The 13340-nt window shown below is 38.7% G+C and overlaps 1 protein-coding gene across 3 annotated transcripts in view; it reads right to left on the bottom strand.

Moving 5' to 3' along the window:
- Efhc2 (EF-hand domain containing 2) overlaps positions 1–13340 on the bottom strand; it is a 198535-nt gene that overhangs the window by 28525 nt on the left and 156670 nt on the right. The gene's annotated exons all lie outside the window — the stretch shown is intronic.

Below are 13340 nucleotides of genomic sequence, written 5' to 3'. Positions count from 1 at the left end.
TTTGCAGATAGGAAAATAATCTGATCTCTTTTGTAATCAAAAGTAAAAACTGATGCCTGCATCAGAAAGAATGGCATCGCCCCATTTGTTAGGAAATGGAAAGACTTGGGAAAAAATTATATTAAGTGAAGAAAGCCAGGCCCAAAGAAACATAGGTCCCATGGTTTCCCTTATTTGCAATAACTAGTATATGTCTAGGACAAGCAGAAAAGGTCAAGAGCTATGTACATATGACCAGATAAGATGATGTCAAGTGAAATGAACCCCAAGATAGGGACACAAGTTTTTTTTCTTTCTTGCTATTGTTTCTAATGTATTTATAATGTACCATGTGATCTTTGTGTTTCTTTGTATGTTCCTCCCCCATGGTATAACCCCTGTTTTCACTGTATTTGATGTGGGTGCCCTGCATCTTGTATATACACTTCTCTAATTTGGGAAGAGAAGGGGAAGAGAAAAAACAAAATGCTTAAATAGGGATACAGATTGACCCATTGTAACAATGACACTATGTTGAAAAATGAAGTTTACAATTTAGGGGTGGGGAATGAAGTTGTGGAGATAGGAGGGAAGGAACGGTAGGGGTAAAACAAAGGAGGAGGTAACAATGCTTGATAGGAAATGTACTCATTATCTTGCTCATATACTTATGTAACTGTAACCCCTCTGTACAGTATTTTTACAATATAAAACATATTAAAAATAAATTTTAAAAAGTAAAAACTGGTCTGGGTGCTGGTGGCTCAAGCCTATAATCCTAGCTACCCAGGAGGCTGAGATCTGAAGATCACAGTTCAAGGCCAGCCTGGGCAGGAAAGTCCAAGAGACGCTTATCTCCAATTAACCACCAGAAAACTGGAAGTGACACTGTGGCTCAAGCGGTAGAGCACTCTCCTTGAGCTGAAAAACTGAGGGACAGTACCCAGGCCCAGAGTTCAAGCTCCACACTGACAAAAGATAAAGTAAAAACTGATCTGGGCATTGGTGGTTTACACCTGTAATCCTAGCTACTCAGGAGAGGCTGAGATCTGAGGAATGTGGTTTGAAGCCAGCCTGGGCAGGAAATTCTATGAGACTCCTAGTTAACTACTATGAGACTCCTAGTTAACTACTAGAAAGCCAGAAGTGGAACTATGGCACAAAGCGGTAGACTGCTAGCCTTGAGCAAAAAAGCTCAGGGACAGTGCCCAGAGTTCAAGCTCTGCTCCATGACACACTTACACACACAAAGAATAAAAACTGATACAGCCTGGCAATGAGCAATAAATAAAGAGAAATGTTAAAAGGGCTATCTGGAACTGTAACTATCTGAGTTTCCAGGAGACAAATAGCTTTGTGATTATTTGGCAAAGCTTAAAAAAGTGGTAACAGCAACGTATTGAGAGGACCCAAAGACTAAAACATTGGCTGTATTGCTTCTAATATATTTACTGTATGAATATTATAGATTATACAGCATGCATTAGGCAGAATTACATTGAAATGATAAAAACACAAAACACTATAGTGCTTAAATGAATAAGGTCCCACCAAAAAATCTACTTAACCAGAAATATTTCTGTTTCCAAGACTCAAAAATAAGCAAGGGAAAAATAATATTTTATTTGCTCTTGTATTATTGACCAGTCTTCTAAGAAGAATGGTTTTACTTCTTTTTGATAATTCATTAACATATTTAATCATTCTAGTTTACTCAGGAGAGCATCTAGGAAATTCTGTGATGTTATCCTATCCATAGGGATTACATTTTTGCCAATATCTACTTTTCTTATTTTTCAACGTTCAGGTTTGGGTTTTAGTTTACAATTTTTTCATTGTTGCTGTTCTGTGTTGTGCCAGAACTGGGGCTTGAACTCTAGTCTTCACACTCTCACTTGGCATTTTTCCTCAAGCCTGGTACTCCACTACTTGAGCCATACATCCATTTCTGGTTTTTTGCTGGTTAATCAGAGATAAGTCTTGAGGATATGTCTCAGATTGACTTCAAACCTCAGTCCTCATATCTCAGCCACCTAAGTAGCTAGGATTATGGATGTGAGCCACCAAAACCCATCTTTGGTTTTAGTTTTTTAATGGGAAATGAAGGCTAACTTAAACTAAGAGAACTGCACAATTTCAGAAAGTCAGGTCAAATAATTAATCTGTAATATTGACAAAGGCTCACTCTGTAGACTGTAAAATGACACTTCGGTACTTGAACTTTTCAGAGTCTATACTACATCAAGCATTCAACTGTACTCTCAAAATCAAAAGAGTGGAAGGGCCAATTGACTGAAATGAATAATATCAGTAATAAACTCTACTATTTACTGAGAAGTAGCTACATGTAAAGTCATGTGTTGCTAGGTACCTTTGACATGGAACATCTCTTTTTTTGCGGGGGAGGGAGGGTCCGGTCGTGGAGTGTAAACTCTGGGCACTGTCCCTCAGCTCTTCAGCTCAAGGCTAGCGCTCTAACACTTGAGCCACAGTGCCACTTCCGGCTTTTTTCTGCTTATGTGGTGCTGAGGAATCGAACCCAGGGCCTCATGCATGTGAGGCAAGTACTCTACCACTGAGCCAACTTCCCAGCCCTGGAACATCTCTTCTGACCTAGCAGATAGGTACTGTTGTTATCCTCATTTTACAGATGAAAAAAAGTGAGGCATAAAGCTGTTTAGTAATTCATCTTAGGTTTCCAGCTCCAAAATGTGAAGCTATATAGTGTGACCTCAAATCCTCTGCTCCTACATACTTCTCTAGTTCCCCTGTTCTGCTGGGAAAGAAGATGGAATAACTGGGTGGCATGGGACTTGGCAAAAAAAAAAAAACAACTCTTTAAGGGCCATGGGATTGGAGCTGACTATTTTGTAGATCTCTCTTCTCTTTGCTGTCCATACTATGGTGGGAATATATCCCCCCAAAAATTCACATGTTGGAAAATTCATGTTAATGGTATTTAGAGGCGGGATCTTTGGGAGGTAATTAGGATTAGAAGAGGTCATCAAGGTGGGACACCTCCACATTATGGTGGTTTTAGTGGTTTTATAAAAGGAGAATGAGAGCCCTAAGCTAGGCAGCTTGCTCTGTTCCTACTCTGTCCAACATGTTATGATGCAACAACAAGGCCCTCATCAGATGCCAGGATCATGTTCTTTGACTTCCAACCTCCAAAACAGTGAGCCAAAGGTACTTCTATTCTTTGTAAACTACCTATCTCTAGCATTTTGTTACAGCAACAGAAATTGTACTGAGATTGTTCATTACCTCTGCTTTGAGGACTATCATTAGCCAGCACACACACACAAAAAAAAAAAAGAACATAATTTTTAAAAGCTTGAGTAACCATCTCTGACAGAGCACTGACCACACAGTACATACTGTAAGGACAGCCCCAGGCTTTCAGTATTTGTCATGGAATAATCAGCTAAGACTATGCATAAAATGGAACACCCTACCATCATTACTTTAATGTAGATTTGTATTTATTGGTATAAAAAGATTCATGCTATGCTGATCCTAGTGAAACTCAAGATACAAGTACATGTATAGTCATACAAAAAAGAGCTTGATACAGATGGCTCAAGTCTGTAATCCTAGCTTCTCAGGAGGCTGAGATGTAAGGATCACAATTCAAAGCAAGCCCTAGAAGAAAAAAAAGCTGTGAAACTCTTATCTCTAGTTAACCAGGAAAGAGCCAGAAGTGGAGCTGTGGCTCAAGAGAGAGAGTGAAAAACCTAAGGGACAGCACCAAGTCCTTGAGTGTAAGCCCCAGCACTGGCATAAAATAAATCAAACAGGAAGAAAGGAAGGAGGGAAGGAGGGAAGGAGGGAAGGAGGGAAGGAGGGAAGGAGGGAAGGAGGGAAGGAGGGAGGAAGGGAAGGGAGGGAGGGAGGGAGGGAGGGGGAGGGAGGAAACAGAATTATCTAGGCCAAAATATCGACAGTAATGCCCATAATTGCAGAGATTTATTTCTTTTCTGAAACCTATTTGTACTTTTTCTGGGTTTTTCTAATAACCAAATGTCACACTTCATAGTCACAAAGAAAAATCACGTGAAAGCTTCTTCTTATCTTCAATCAATGTGAACAGAGCATGTGGCACATTATCAAGGATGAGGATAAAAAACATGTGCATCACAACCATGTTCAGCGCAGCATTATTCACCATAACTAAGATATGGAACCAACCCAGATGCCCCTCAGTAGATGAATGGATCAAGAAAATGTGGTATATATACACAATGGAATTCTATGCCTCCATCAGAAAGAACAACATTGCCCCATTTGTTAGGAAATGGAAAGACTTGGGGAAAAATATACTAAGTCAAGTAAGCCAGGCCTAAAGAAACATAGGTCCCATGGTTTCCCTTATTTGCAATAACTAGTACATGTCTAGGACAAGCAGAAAAGGTCAAAAGCTATGTACATATGACCATAGAAGATGATGTTAAGTGAAATGAACCCCAAGATAGGGACACAAGTGGGTTTTTTTCTTTCTTGCTATTGTTTTTAATGTACTTTTAATGTACTATGTGATTCTTTTGTTTCTTTTGTATGTTCTTCCCCCATGGTGTAACCCCTGTTTTCACTGTATTGGATTCCGGTGTCCTGCATCTTGTATATACATTTTTATAATTGGGGGAGGGGGATGGATATAACAAAATGCTGAAATAAGGATTCAGGATGACCCATTGTAACAGTGAGATGTTCAAGATGCTATGTTGAACATGAACTTTACAATTTCACTTTACAATTTGGGGTGGGAGGGAGGAGATGGGGAGGTAGGGAGGAAGGGATGGTAGGAGAAAAACAAAGGAGGAGGTAACAATGCTCGATAGGAAATGCACTCATTATCCTACTCATGTAACAGTAACCCCTCTGTACAGTATTTTTAATAAAAATATATATGAAAAAAACATGTGCATCAATAACTAGGAACTTTCTGTACAACTTTAAATTTATAATAGCACCACCAGATCCTACCTTTTCATCGGGTAAACTGATAATATGCTTGCATCAGTGCAGTTAAAATTTGTATCTGCTGTGTTTCTATACATTTTTAAGGGGAAAAACAGTTCTGTATTCAACAGCATTACACAGTTTAACACGAGACCTTCAAACAAGCCATGTCCCACTGAAAACTGTCACCAGTCATGGGGACACCAGAAGTGTCACAATACTGCTTACAAGGCATGACCTCAACTGGCACATCTAATCCTTACCTTGCAGCCCTCAAATGGCTGTTGCTACTTTGCCCTGAATTTGCCATGATTTTCTTCTTGAGGACTTACTATTCCCTGTCAGATCTTATTGGGCTTCACAAAGAATTGGCAATCTTTTCAGCAGTAATATACCTCTTTTTTGTCAGTCATGGGACTTGAACTCAGGGTCTGGGTACTGTGCCTAAGCTTCTTTTGCTCAAGGCTAGCACTCTACCACTTGAGCCACATCACCAGTTCCAGCTTGTTTTTTTTTCTGTGTATGTGGTACTGAGGAATTGAACCCAGGGCTTCATGCACAGTAGGCAAGCACTCTACCACTAAGCCACATTCCCAGCCCTATACGTCATTTTTTAAAATTGTAGTGAAATATACATAGCATGAAATTTACCATTTGTGACACTGGCAGTATTGTGAAAACACTACCTTTATCTAGTTCCAAAGCATTCCATCAGTCTAAAGAAATGTCATGCCCACTAAGCAGTTCCTTTCCTTCCTTCCCCCAGTCCTCTCCACTGCTATCTCTGATGATTTGAAAATTCTTGGAATTTTAGATAAATGGAATCATATGTGGTCTAACTAACTTCTTTCTGTTAACACAATGCTTTCAACATACAGCTATTTTGTGACATGTATAAGTATCTTGTTTGTTCCTTTTATGTCAGATTAATGTTACTTTGAATGACTATATCACATATTACTTACACATCTGTGCAGAAAGACATCTTGGTTATATTGCCTTTTGACTATTGTGAATTGTGTTGCTATGATTTGTGTACAAGGTTTTTGTTGAATGCCTGTTTTCAATTCTTTGGGGTATCTGTGTGTAGGCACACTCTGTCTCTCACACACACACATACTGAAGAGTGAAATTGTGGGGTTATTTGGTAATTCTGTTTAATCTACTGAAGAACCACAAATTTTTCTGCATACTCCACTTTGCTTAGCAGAATAAAAACAAAAGTCCAAGTTCTATCAAGCATAGCCCTTGAGAGTAAATAATAAGATCTGCCGTTAACATATATCTTCTTGTCTAATCTCTTAGGATGAATGAAGTTATACTTTAAAATAAGCTACAAATTACACTGATCCAGGCTGAAGGTGTGGCTCAAGTGTTAGAGACTACTTACCTAGCAAACAACAAATTCAAATCCAATCTGTCCTCCAAAAAAGAAATTATGCATGTAAAAAGGGGTGGGACTATGGCTTGGTGGTATAACACCTGCCTAGCAAGTGCAAGGCCATGAGTTCAAACCCAGTACCACAAAAAAGTACTGATCTTTTGCTCACTGAATAATATTAATGTTAAAGATTCCAGTGTTATTACTTTGTCTTTGTCCAACATTACCTCACATTGGTAAATTTATATAGTATATTATACATTTATTATATTGTAAAATTATTAGATAATCTTATAACATATGCTTAGTTAATATTATAAATTATTTTTTTACAAGATTGAAAAAAATGTCCATCCTCTATGACCCATCTTTCACTCTTTAGTAGCCTTACTGCACTTCTTGCTCCCCTCAAACAGGTCAAATTATGTTTCACCTCACAGCCTTTACACTTGCTGTTTCTACTATTTAGATTTGTCTTCTTCAACAAAGGTACATAGTACAGACCTCTATCTGCTATAGGGCATCTTTTCTGCTTATATATCGGTTTCTCCATTAAGGTCTTCCCTAACTAGTCTTGTTAAAAGTATGAGCCCTGTTTCTATAACTGTTACTCCTCTCCTGCTTTCTTTTCTTCAATGACATTCATCATAATTTACTAGAAAATTCCTTATTTTACACATCATCTTCATGTTCCCCCATCCCCAGAAGAAACTTCTACTTAGGGTAAGGCTGAGTTGTCCTATTTTGTTCACTGTAATACCATAAATAGTGTAGTCTCTAGAACAAAGCAAGCTGAATAAAAGTTTGCCGAATAGATGAAAAACTAAGGCTATGAAAAGCATTCAGTATAGTGCCTGGAACTACGAATACTCAATAAATGAGAGCAGTTTTTATTTTCGTCATCTCACAAGGGAGATCATATCAAGTTGTTTTAAAGACTTTAAAGAAGCAGAAGTGCGCGCCAGTCCCGTGGATCTGTGTCTTGCTTCAACAGTGTTCAGACGGAACGGACCCCGGGACTCCTCCTTTCCACCACCAACTGCCTCTTCATTCACCTCCTCTGACCCTGATCTTCTCGCCCATCGCCTGCTTCCAGGACCAACCAACGCCGTGTTTTTCTGTGGTTAGCTCTGTATCCATGACCAGCCATGACCTCCCAGATTTGTCAGAATTATTCCACCGAGGTGGAGGCTGCTGTCAACCGCCTGGTCAACTTGCATTTGCAGGCCTCCTACACCTACCTCTCTCTGGGCTTCTATTTCGATCGCGACGATGTGGCTCTGGAGGGCGTGGGCCATTTCTTCTGCGAGTTGACGGAGAAGAAGCGTGAGGGCGCCCAGCGCCTTCTGAAGATGCAGAACCAGCGTGGCGGCCGCACGCTGTTCCAGGACGTGCAGAAACCTTCTCAGGATGAGTGGGGTAAAACCGTGGAGGGCATGGAAGCCGCCCTCGCCCTGGAGAAGAACCTAAACCAAGCCATTTTGGATCTTCATGCCATGGGTTCTGCTTGCACAGACTCCCATCTCTGTGACTTCCTGGAGAACCATTTCCTGGATGAAGAGGTGAAGCTCATCAAGAAGATGGGCGACCACTTAACCAACCTCCACAGGCTGGCGGCCCCTCAGGCAGGAATAGGCGAGTATCTCTTCGAACGCCTCACCCTCAAGCACGACTAGAAAACACGAGAGTCCAGCAGCCTTTGAGGGCCAACTCTGCCTTGCCAGATATCAGGGTTTCCGCCCGGGCTTCTGCCTCTAGCCATTGGGAAACTTCCTAACTAACCATCCTGGAGCCCATCCCCAGCCTTGTATCAAATGAAAATAAAGCTTTTTGCAGCAAAAAATATAAATAAATAAAGAGTTTAAAGAGTGGCTTCTTTTCAGTTTACCTTGGAGGAATTGGACATGTATTTAATGACTAAGAAACCTTAAATTTTCTCTACAGAATGTAAAAGGAAAATGGTCTACTTATTTTCAAAAGTCCTATTCAGGAGTAAGTCTGAAGTGATTTAAAAAAAAAAAAAAACAAGCTCCAGGTGAGTCTTCTTTATAAACTGGATAGATCTCAAAAGTTCCACAAACACTCCATTTTTAGAAATCAAAGCAAATGCCCTCTTTCATACTCAGTTACACAGAAAAATACATTATCTTCATTTTGGTCATTTTTAATTGGCAATGGTACGAACATCTTAGCTGTAAATTCCTCTCGTTTCTCTCAAGTTCCTGATGACAAATCAGCACACTGAACCCTAAAAATAAATTCTTTTGAAATGAAAGAATCTTATGACAGTATAATTACTGCTGAATTCATCTGCTTTGTAAATTGGTTTTTTGATATATTTTCTAAAAGAGAAGTACATCAGCATTGAAAGCCATTGACCCTATTTTTTCCAAATTAAATGTAAAGGATATCTTGTTTTCTTTTTATTACTACTCTAACCTTCAATTTGCATCAAATACTATTTTTTTTCTGATTTTGACATGTAGTACAAGGTACATAGTCATTTCAATTCACTTAGCTTGAAATTCAGAATGGCCTGTTGCACTCGATTTTGGGCTATTTGAGTCTAGTCAAACAGAAAGATTTTCTTATGCAGGTAAGAGCAATTTCTGTACATTATTAATAGTCTACTCCTCATAGTAGTATAATTTTAGACATCCGTTAAACTTGAGGTAACATGCATTTTAAAAAGCTCAAATACCAGTGAGTGTTTTTGTTTCTTAAATTTTATCAATATTTTTGGAGGGGGTTAAGCAAATGTCTCAATAACAAGTTGGCAATGTTGGGAGAAAGGAGCAAAAATGTATCTCATTTTAAATAGAGTTCTTCATTTTATATAACATTATTTTTTACTAATACCTATCCTGTGCTCAGGGCTGTTGGTAGAACTTTTATTAAGACAGGGTCTCACTATGGATTCCAGGCAGGCCTTGAATTTACAACCCTCTTGCCTCTCACTCACAATTGCCATTACATTTGTCTTTGTAACTTTCTGTTTTTAACTTTCTTATTTGGCTGCCAGATGTTTTTGAGGCTTATAAGATCATACTGAGTTCTGAAACCATTAGAGAATCTTACATGTAGAATAATCCCACATAAACCCACTGGTTCTTAGGTCACACATAGACTGAATGCAAGATGGGAGTGTGCACCATTGGGTGCTTATAATCAAGTTCGAAACTCAAAAATTTCTATCAGATTCTTCACTCATTTTAATGACACTTTAAAATGGATAACTCACTGTTTTTTGTTTTTTATTTTATTTTAATTACTTTATTGTTGTTTTAGAGGTGATATATACAGTGGGGTTACCTTTATATACAACAGGTAATGAGTAAATTTCCTTTTGCATAGCATCATCTGTTCCCTCATTATCTCCATTCCCTCCCTCCCATCTCCATCCATGAGTTGCGTGGTTCACTTTCATCAATGTCCAGCAAAATGGAAAACTTATTGTTCTTAATAAAAGTAATTCATTTTTAATTATAGAGAATTTGGATAATATATAAAAACAATATTTTAAAAAGAGGAGCTGAGGGGAGTTGGCTTACTGGTAGCATCACTGCACCTGGCCTCATTTACCTTTTTGTGAAGTGGTTTTGCTTTAAATTTACATATATAAGTATGTATATGTATGTTCATATATGAAACCAATCGTAATGGTAATTATGGTTTTAATTCTTTTTTTTGGGGGGGGTCCGTTTGTGGAGCCTGAACTCTGGGCCTGGGCGCTGTCCCTCAGCTATTCAGCTCAAGGCTAGCACTCTACCACTTGAGCCACAGCACCACTTCCGGCTTTTTTCTTATGTGGTGCTGAGGAATCGAACCCAGGGCCTCAGGCATGCAAGGCAAGCGCTCTACCATGCTTTGCATCAATGTACTAAAGTAATGTGTTTCTTTGAGCAATTTACAAAAAAAATATATTTTAAGTTTTTTTGCAGATTTGAAAGCATTTCCAATGACCCATGTACAAAAAAACAACTCATCCCCAGTTTGTTTACCCTCAAAGCACTGAAAATTTGATCCAGTTCTTCCTTGCATTACCTGAGGCCGCTTTGGGTTTACAGGTCACTGGTGCTGCTGCTAGTGCTGCTGCTAGTATATTTTTAAAGTTTGTGTGTGTGTGTGTGTGTGTGTGTGTGTGTGTGTGTGTGTGTGTGTGTGTGTGTGTGTGTGTGTGTGTGTGTCCACTTTTCTTTGATGTTTATAATAATGGTTTCTTTGATAGCTCTTTTTTAATTTTTACCAAGGTGTATTTAGTCATCTCTTTCCATATATTTTTGTTTGGAAAAATGAATTCTCTCAATTTCTAGATGCTTTTTTAAGTTTAGAAAAAGATTATGTGAAGAGCTTTGAGTGTAGCTCTGTGGTAAAACACACATTTAGATGAAAGAGACTCTGGGCTCAATCCAGACCACCACTCTTTCCAAAGAAACAGATAAATAAAAAACAAGGATTTTTTTTTTTTTAGAAAATCTCTGACTTTAGTTGTATTTCTTCAGTTCCCTCTCTACCACCATTTCTGCTCTCTTCTTCCTCATTGCTTCAACCCCTTTCTTATTTTGTTCTGGAAGTATTTCTGAAGATAGTTCTCTAGTTTACTACTACTGAGTTTTTTCCATGTCTGGTCTCCTGTTAGTATCTCCTGTTAACTTTTAACTCAGAAAATAATGTGTTCTGTAGGTTTTTAGAACAAGTAGTTCCCTATTTTGGTCTGTTTGCTTCTCAAAAATGGTCAGTGCTTGCTGAGACATACATTCTCTTATGGTCATAACACAACTAGTTTCTAAGAATAAACAAACTAAAACCATTTTTTCCATCCAATAAACCATGTTTGGAATCTGCATGAGAATCCAGACTTAAGTTTTTCCTGTTTGTGCAACTTTACAAAAAAGTCAGTAGGTTCGTCTGGGTGTTGCTGTGTGGCTGGCAGTTCACAAATCTCACAGGCTCTGTCAAAGATGTGATGTATACACATATTTGTGTGTGCATGTGTTTATGTGTAAGTGTGGAGAATTGTTAAGGAAAGGAGAAATTCAATCACTTCTAGGAGCCAAGTCAATATGAAAAGAAGGTTCATTTACTTAAGAAAGCAGGAAAGACAAGCTTTTCATTTGAAGACCAAGAAGTCACATTTGGTTTGGAGATTTAGAAAGAAAACCAGAGCATAAATGGAGAGTAAAGGTGAAAAACCTTTCCAAGCACTGGTAACTCATGCCTATAATTCTAGCTACTCAGGAGTTTGAAACCTAGAAGACATTGGTTCAAAGCCAACATAGGCAGAAAAAGTCTGAGAGATTCTATCTCTAATTTATCAGCAAAATGACAGACTGGCAAAGTACCAGCCATGGGCTGAAATATTGAGCAAGAACATCAGGCCCAGCACTCAAGCCCCAGAACTGGCATTTTTTAAATAAGTTTAATAAGTTGTGAGAATACTGTACAGAGGAGGGGTTACAGTTACATGAGCAAGGTAATGAGTACATTTCTCATTTTTAAATATATATATAAATACATACATAAAGTAAATACATAAATACAATAAAGAGACTAATAACCTAAGCATTGACAAAGAGTTCCAAGAGGATCTCCATGTCCCATGTCTCCAGAGGCCTGTCATTCACAATCGGCAGCACAACCCTTAGTGGTTGTGCCTGTGCTCTTTTGGGTACTTTTAGGGACTCCTCGGCCAAGACACAAATCAGAAAAGAAGAACATGAAGTCCAATAGTGAGTAAATCGTTTACATCCTTGTTCAAAGATGAAGAAGGAAAATTTCTTAAATTTTCATCATGATCTATTTTTGGATTTGTTTGGGGACTTCTATGAAGTTTGGTTGAGAGCAGTCCTGGACTGAGAAATAAATCACTTATCAGAAGTTACAGCTACAACCTAGGCAAACCATCTGACTACATTTTGACAGTGGCTGGAACTTTTTTAAACTGTGCAATGTCAGTAAGAAATCATTTTCAGTCCAGATAATATAATGAAACTTGTTCCTGGCTCTTTATTTTAAACACACTGTGCTTAAAATCCATGTAATGAATCCTAGCGTGTAACCACAGAGCGTCAAATCTAAATATAGCAGTTTTTTAAGTAATAGAAGAAATCTTGATGCTGATAGTTTCCTCTATAAAGCCTATGTGGCTCTGAATCAAATAATTAAAGTAAATATGCTCATCTATTAAGTGTTTTATATTTTACTTATAACAAAAATAAAGGAAAACTGAGCATGAGTGAATTAAGATCAAATAAAAGCTGATGTCAGACACAAACCTAATTTTCCTGCCACCTCAGAGCTTAGCCAAATTCACTGCTGGGTATAGAGAGGAGAAGATGAGCACCCCTTGCAGGTCTGATGCATATACCTTCCCAAGCCAAGAATTGTCCCTCTCAGGGTCTACTACGTAGGATGCTAATTTGTTGCAACAGTGACTAGCTACAACCACTGCTATTTCATTTTCAGACAGCTGCAAGGTCAAATGAAGCCTGCATTGTGGCATCAGGGGTCTGTGCCTGGGTAGGGCATTAATTCTGCTCAGAATCATTTCCTCTCATCTGTGATCTATTGCCCTACTTCCCTGAATACTTCATGTTCTCTGCACCCTTTCCTGTGTGATTCTGATATTCAAACCTCTAAAGGAGCACAATTTCTTCCTGCTTCCTAATAGTGGGGTCAGGCATGGTGTTTATTTTGGCCAATATAAGGATGTAGAAGTCAAAGTATGTCAGTTCTGAGCCTTGGCTTCAAGAGGCCTTCCCTGTTTCTCATTCCCCGACTATACTTTTCCCATTACTCTAAGAATGGCACATCTGTGTTAGCTTGCTGGTTCCTTAGGGAAGGAAGACAGTGCAGGGATTCAGGTTGACCTGACTGTAGCCATTTTGAGTCATAACCACCATGACTACATGTGAGTAACCCTGGTCTGTTTTCCCTATGGAGACAAACATCGTAAGAGTTGGTGTGAGGCACTTTAAAACTTGGACCACAGCATAACAAATATGCCTGATGTCCTTAA

Source organism: Dipodomys merriami, unplaced genomic scaffold, assembly GCF_024711535.1.
Source record: "Dipodomys merriami isolate MVZ:Mamm:240054 unplaced genomic scaffold, mDipMer1.0.p SCAF_3, whole genome shotgun sequence".
NCBI lineage: Eukaryota > Metazoa > Chordata > Mammalia > Rodentia > Heteromyidae > Dipodomys > Dipodomys merriami.
Note: the sequence above shows the minus strand (reverse complement) of the source record. Positions and strands in the feature narration are given on the sequence as shown.